We start from the raw sequence: 7065 nt of genomic DNA on the forward strand, positions 1-7065 counted from the left end.
CTATCCCAGGCAACACTAGGTCACCTCAGGCCTCTTCATATAGGGCATGCCACATAAATATTACAGAATAAGAAACAGTGTAAAGTGAATACTTATTGAGGATAATTGGTACACAAAGGTAAAAAGGGAAGAGAAAGACTGAGTTATTCATGCTTGGTTTCCACCCCCTAATATGTCAAATGTAAGGAGAAAGACCAGGATTGCAACTCTAATGTAAATCACACCACATAGAAAGTAAACATAATAGCAAAGACTGATTCTTACTAAATTCATTTATGAAACATGAGAGATTAGAGTAATAGAGGTTGAAAATCACTGACCAAGTGGATAATAAAATCTCTGCTGATTTTTTCATAATATGTTTTTAAATTTGAGACTTACAGAGTATTGCAAAAATAATTCAGAGAATTCTGGATACACTACACCCAGCTTCCTTTAATATTAAAATCTTAAGTAACTACAGTGCAGTCACCTCAACTGAGGAATTAATAAAGTTACAGTGTTATTAATTAAACTGCAGGCTTCATTTGGACTCACCAGTTTTTTTTCACTAATGTCCTTTTACTATTCAAAGATTCAATTCAGGATCCCACTTAGTATTTAATTGTCATGAAACCATAGGTTCCGTCAATCTGGTACAGCTCCTCAGTCTTTCCTCGTCTCCCACAGCCATGGCACTGGGTACTCAGGTAATAGATAACAAGGTACAATAGATATGCCCTACAAATGTCATATGCTAGGAGGATTGAACTAGATAGTATATTACATGCAACTTGTATATAGTGCATAGTAATTGGTATAATGCTCAAATAATGGTTAATATCAGTATTGGTACTTAAAATGTAAATGTAAACTTTAAATTTGCTGAAATCAGATATTTTTCTCTCAACCTTCCCTCCATTTATCTATAATGCACTTCATTCTGTTTATTTGTTTGTTTTTTGTAAATCATCCCGACGCCTTTTGTCTTCTATGCTCTTTACTTCTTACCATTTTCATTATTTCTGAGGCGTGTCTTCTAGATATAATTAGACACAGTATACAGTTTTATGAATTTTTAAATTTCAGTTCTGTGGTTGCTTACTTTCAAAGGTATGCATTTTTTCACTACATTTCTGCAAAAGCAATGAACAGCACTATATAGAAGATTACTAGGAGAATATAATGGGAAATAAAGATTAATTTCAAGAGTAAAAACTAAAATATCAGAAAGCATTGTAGAAAATAAGCAAACAATAGAAGATTCTTATAAAATTTAGCATACCTTAAATTATATCTATAGAATATTAAACAGTAGATAACAAATAATAATTGACTAAAATATCATAGAAAAATATTCGTAGCTTAAAGCTATATAGACAAATTGTTCTTTAGGTCAAAGAAAAGACAACATATAAATATGCTTAATTATGTAATGTCCCACATTCTCTTCTTGAAAATCTACTTAAAGATTTAGTCCAGTGAAATGAAAGGTGACTTAAAATCAAGAATTCAAGAATGGGAAAATTATATAGTTTGTAAACTTTGCAATGCATTCATTATATAGATGGAATAGATGGAAATGATTTGTGAAGAAAGTTACAAATTTAACACTAAATCAAAATATTTGGGAAATATTTATTTGGTGCAACAATAGTATTATAATAGTATAGTAGATCTATAACCAGGAGTTAATTAGACTATCTGGAAAAATCTAGTCAGAGGCAGAGAATAAAACAAGAACATTAATTTCCTCCAAAACCTGAAGCCAAAATATCAGTTTTTTTATGAAACATGTCTTTTATTGATTTTAATATAGATGGCAGATAATTTAAATCAATAAAATCAATAAAGAAAATAATCAAAATTTGAAAAATTGAAGACTATATTAGAAACATGAGAAAAACAAAGAAAAATTAATATGTATATATTTGAAAAATTCAGTGAATCAATTATATATAGTTATACTATACATTTATAGCATTATACTTATATATGTATATAACAACATACACAATTAATTTATTTAAATATATGTCACACAAACATATATAATCTGAATATTGTGTGTGTATGTGTATGTTATAGGATTTTTTTAGGGCACTGTGGCAATCTAAGAATTATGGCATGAGTGCAAATAAAAGCAATCTTAGATTTACATCTTTCCCCATCTCAACTCTCTTCATGCCACAATTTACAGAGAGAGAGAGAAACAAAGGGACAGGAAACAAGGAAAAGAGAAGTTTATTTTTTACTAACAATTCAAAGAACCAAAAAAATGACTGCTCCTTTATTTTTCCATATATTTAATTGATATGCTAATATAAAATTAAGTTACCTAAAAGTCAAAATTTTCTAATTTTATTTTTACATCTTTATTGGAGTATAATTGCTTTACAATGGTGTGTTAGTTTCTGCTTTATAACAAAGTGAATCAGTTATACATATACATATGTTCCCATATCTCTTCCCTCTTGCCTCTCCCTCCCTCTCACCCTCCCTACCCCCTCCCTCCAGGCGGTCACAAAACACCAAGCTGACCTCCCTGTGCTATGTGGCTGCTTCCCACTAGCTATCTACCTTATGTTTGGTACTGTATATATGTCCATGCCCCTCTCTCGCTTTGTCACAGCTTACCCTTCCCCCTCCCCATATCCTCAAGTCCATTCTCTAGTAGCTCTGTGCCTTTATTCATGACTTATGCCTAGGTCCTTCATGATTTTTTTTCTTAAATTACATATATATGTGTTAGCATACGGTATTTGTCTTTCTCTTTCTGACTTACTTCACTCTGTATGATAGACTCTAGGTCTATCCACCTCATTACAAATAGCTCAATTTCATTTCTTTTTATGGCTCAGTAATATTCCATTGCATATATGTGCCACATCTTCTTTATCCATTCATCCGATGATGGACACTTAGGTTGTTTCCATCTCCGGGCTATTGAAAATAGAGCTGCAATGAACATTTTAGTACATGACTCTTTAAATTCTGAAGGTAGTCTTTTGGTCTTGTTTATGGTTTCTTTTGCTGTGCAAAACTTTGGAGCTTCTTTACGTCCCGTTTGTTTATTTTTGTTTTTATTTCCATTTCTCTAGGAGGTGGGTCAAAAAGGATCTTGCTCTGATTTATGTCATAGAGTGTTCTGCCTATGTTTTCCTCTAAGAGTTTGATCGTTTCTGGCCTTACATTTAGGTCTTTAATCCATTTTGAACTTATTTTTGTGTATGGTGTTAGGGAGTGATCTAATCTCATACTTTTACATGGAGCTGTCCAGGTTTCCCAGCATCATTTATTGAAGAGGCTGCCCTTTCTCCACTGTACGTTCCTGTCTCCTTTATCAAAGATAAGGTGACCATATGTGCGTGGGTTTATCTCTGGGTTTTCTATCCTGTTCCATTGATCTATCTTTCTGTTTTTGTGCCAGTACCATACTGTCTTGATTACTGTAGCTTTGTAGTATAGTCTGAAGTCAGGGAGCCTGATTCCTTCAGTTCCGTTTTTCGTTCTCAAGATTACTCTGACTATTCGGGGTCTTTTGTGTTTCCATACAAACTGTGAAATTTTTTGTTCTAGTTCTGTGAAAAATGCCATAGGGATTGATAGGGATTGCATTGAATCTGTAGATTGCTTTGGAAAAATGCCATGCAGATTGATAGGGATTGCACTGAATCTGTAGATTGCTTTGGATAGTAGAGTCATTTTCACAATGTTGATCCTTCCAATCCAAGAACATGGTATATCTCTCCATCTATTTGTATCATCTTTAATTTCTTTCATCAGTGCCTTATAATTTTCTGCATACAGGTCTTTTGTCTCCTTAGGTAGGTTTATTCCTAGATATATATATATATTTTTTTGCAGTGGTAGATGGGAGTGTTTTCTTGATTTCACTTTCAGAATTTATGTCATTAGTGCATAGGAATGCCAGAGATTTCTGTGCATTAATTTTGATTTGTTAATATGGTGTATTACATTGATTGATTTGCGTATATTGAAGAATCCTTGCATTTCTGGAATAAATCCCACTTGACCAAGGTGTATGATCCTTCTATTCTGCTGTTGGATTCTGTTTGCTTGTATTTTGTTGAGGATTTTTGCATTTATGTTCATCAAAGGGTACGAACCCGTGTCCCCTGCAATGGCTGGCGGACTCTCAACCACTGCGCCACCAGGGGAGCGTTCTCTCATTTCTTTTGGTGCAAGTTTAGGTTGTTTATTCGAGATGTTTCCTGTTTCTTAAGGTAGGACTGTATTGTTATAAACTTCCCTCTTAGAACTGCTCTTGTGCATCCCATAGATTTTGGGTTGTCTTGTCTCCTTTGTCATTTGTTTCTAGGTATTTTTTGATTTCCTCTTTGATTTCTTCAGTGATCACTTCGTTATTAAGTAGTGTATTGTTTAGCCTCCATGTGTTTGTATTTTTTACAGATCTTTTCCTGTAATTGATATCTAGTCTCATGGCGTTGTGGTCGGAAAAGATACTTGATACAATTTCAATTTTCTTAAATTTACCAAGGCTTGATTTGTGACCCAAGATATGATCTATCCTGGAGAATGTTCCATGAGCACTTGAGAAAAATGTGTATTCTGTTGTTTTTGGATGGAATGTCCTATAAATATCAATTAAGTCCATCTTGTTTAATGTATCATTTAAAGCTTGTGTTTCCTTATTTATTTTCATTTTGGATGATCTGTCCATGGGTGAAAGTGGGGTGTTAAAGTCCCCTACTATGAATGTGTTATTGTCAATTTCCCCTTTTATGGCTGTTAGTATTTGCCTTATGTATTGAGGTGCTCTTATGTTGGGTGCATAAATATTTACAATTGTTATATCTTCTTCTTGGATCAATCCCTTGATCATTATGTAGTGTCCTTCTTTGTCTCTTCTAATATTCTTTATTTTAAAGTCTATTTTGTCTGATATGAGAATTGATACTCCAGCTTTCTTCTGATTTACATTTGCATGGAATATGTTTTTCCATCCCCTTACTTTCAGTCTGTATTTGTCTCTATGTCTGAAGTGTGTCTCTTGTAGACAGCAAATATATGGGTCTTGTTTTTGTATCCATTCAGCCTATCTGTGTCTTTTGGTGGGAGCATTTAGTCCATTTACATGTAAGGTAATTATCTATATGTATATTCCTATTCCCATTTTCTTAATTGTTTTGGGTTCGTTATTGTAGGTCTTTTCCTTCTCTTGTGCTTGTTGCCTAGGGAAGATCCTTTAGCATTTGTTGTAAAGCTGGTTTGGTGGTGCTGAACTCTCTCAGCTTTTGCTTGTCTGTAAAGTTTTTAATTTCTCCATCAAAGCTGAATGAGATCCTTGCTGGTAGAGTAATCTTGGTGGCAGGTTTTTCTCCTTCATCACTTTAAATATGTCCTTCCAGTCCCTTCTGGCTTGCAGAGTTTCTTCTGAAAGATCAGCTGTTAACCTTATGGGGATTCCCTTGGGTGTTATTTGTTGTTTTTCCCTTGCTGCTTTTAATATGTTTTCTTTGTATTTAATTTTTGACAGTGTGATTAATATGTGTCTTGGCATATTTCTCCTTGGATTTATCCTGTATGGGACTCTCTGTGCTTCCTGGACTTGATTAACTATTTCCTTTCCCTTATTAGGGAAGTTTTCAACTATAATCTCTTCAAATATTTTCTCAGCCCCTTCCTTTTTCTCTTCTTCTTCTGGAACCCCTATAATTCGAATGTTGGTGCATTTAATGTTGTCCCAGAGGTCTCTGAGACTGTCCTCAGTTCTTTTCATTCTTTTTTCTTTATTCTGCTCTGCAGTAGTTATTTCCACTATTTTATCTTCCAGGTCATTTATCTGTTCTTCTGCCTCAGTTATTCTGCTATTGATCCCATCTATTTTTAATTTCATTTATCGTGTTGTCCATTGTTGCTTGTTTCATCTTTACTTCTTCTAGGTCCTTTTTAAATGTTCCTTGCATTACCTCTATTCTATTTCCAAGATTTCAGATCATCTTTACTATCATTATTCTGAATTCTTTTTCAGGTAGACTGCCTATTTCCTCTTCATTTGTTAGGTCTGGTGGGTTTTTATTTTGCTCCTTCATCTGGTACGTGTTTTTCTGTCTTCTCATTTTGCTTATCTTACTGTATTTGAAGTCTCCTTTTTGCTAGCTGCAGGTTCGTAGTTCCCATTGTTTTTGGTGTCTGTCCCCAGTGGCTAAAGTTGGCTCAGTGGGCTGTGTAGGCTTCCTGGTGGAGGGGATTAGTGCCTGTGTTCTGGTGGATGAGGATGGATCTTGTCTTTCTGGTGGGCAGGTCCACGTCTGGTGGTGTGTTTTGGGTTGTCTGTGGACTTATTATGATTTTAGGCAGCCTCTCTGCTAATGGGTGGGGTTGTGTTCCTGTCTTGCTAGTTTTATGACATGGGGTGTCCAGCACTGTAACTTGCTGGTTGTTGAGTGAAGCTTGGTGCTGTTGTTGAGATGGAGATCTCTGGGAGTATTTCACCGTTTGATATTATGCGGAGCTGGGAGGTCTCTTGGGGACCAGCATCCTGAAGTTGACTCTCAGAGGCACAGAACTGACTCCTGGCTGCAGCACCAAGAGCCTTTCATCCACATGGCTCCTCTATTTGGGATGATTCATTGTCTATTCAGGTATTCCACAGATGCAGGTTACATCAAGTTGATTGTGGAGCTTTAATCCACTGCTTCTGAGGCTGCTGAGAGAGATTTCCCTTTCTCTTCTTTGTTCTCATATCTCCTGGGTCTCAGCTTTGGATTTGGTCCCGCCTCTGTATGTAGGTCGCCGGAGGGCGTCTGTTCTTCACTCAGACAGGACGGGGTTAAAGGAGTAGCTGCTTCGGGGACTCTGGCTCACTGAAGCCGGGGGGAGGGAGGGTTACGGAGTGCGGGGAAAGCATGCAGTGTCAGGGACCATCGTGACGTTGCACCAGCCTGAGGTGCGCCATGCGTTCTTCCGGGGAAGTTGTTCCTGGATCCCGGGACCCTGGCAGTGGCAGGCTGCACAGGCTGCTGGGAAGGGTGGTGTGCATAGTGACCTGTGCTCGCACACAGGCTTCTTGGTGGTGGCAGCAGCAGCCTTAGCATCTCA

This window comes from Neophocaena asiaeorientalis, unplaced genomic scaffold, assembly GCF_003031525.2.
Source record: "Neophocaena asiaeorientalis asiaeorientalis breed wild unplaced genomic scaffold, Neophocaena_asiaeorientalis_V1.1 scaffold55, whole genome shotgun sequence".
Lineage (NCBI taxonomy): Eukaryota > Metazoa > Chordata > Mammalia > Artiodactyla > Phocoenidae > Neophocaena > Neophocaena asiaeorientalis.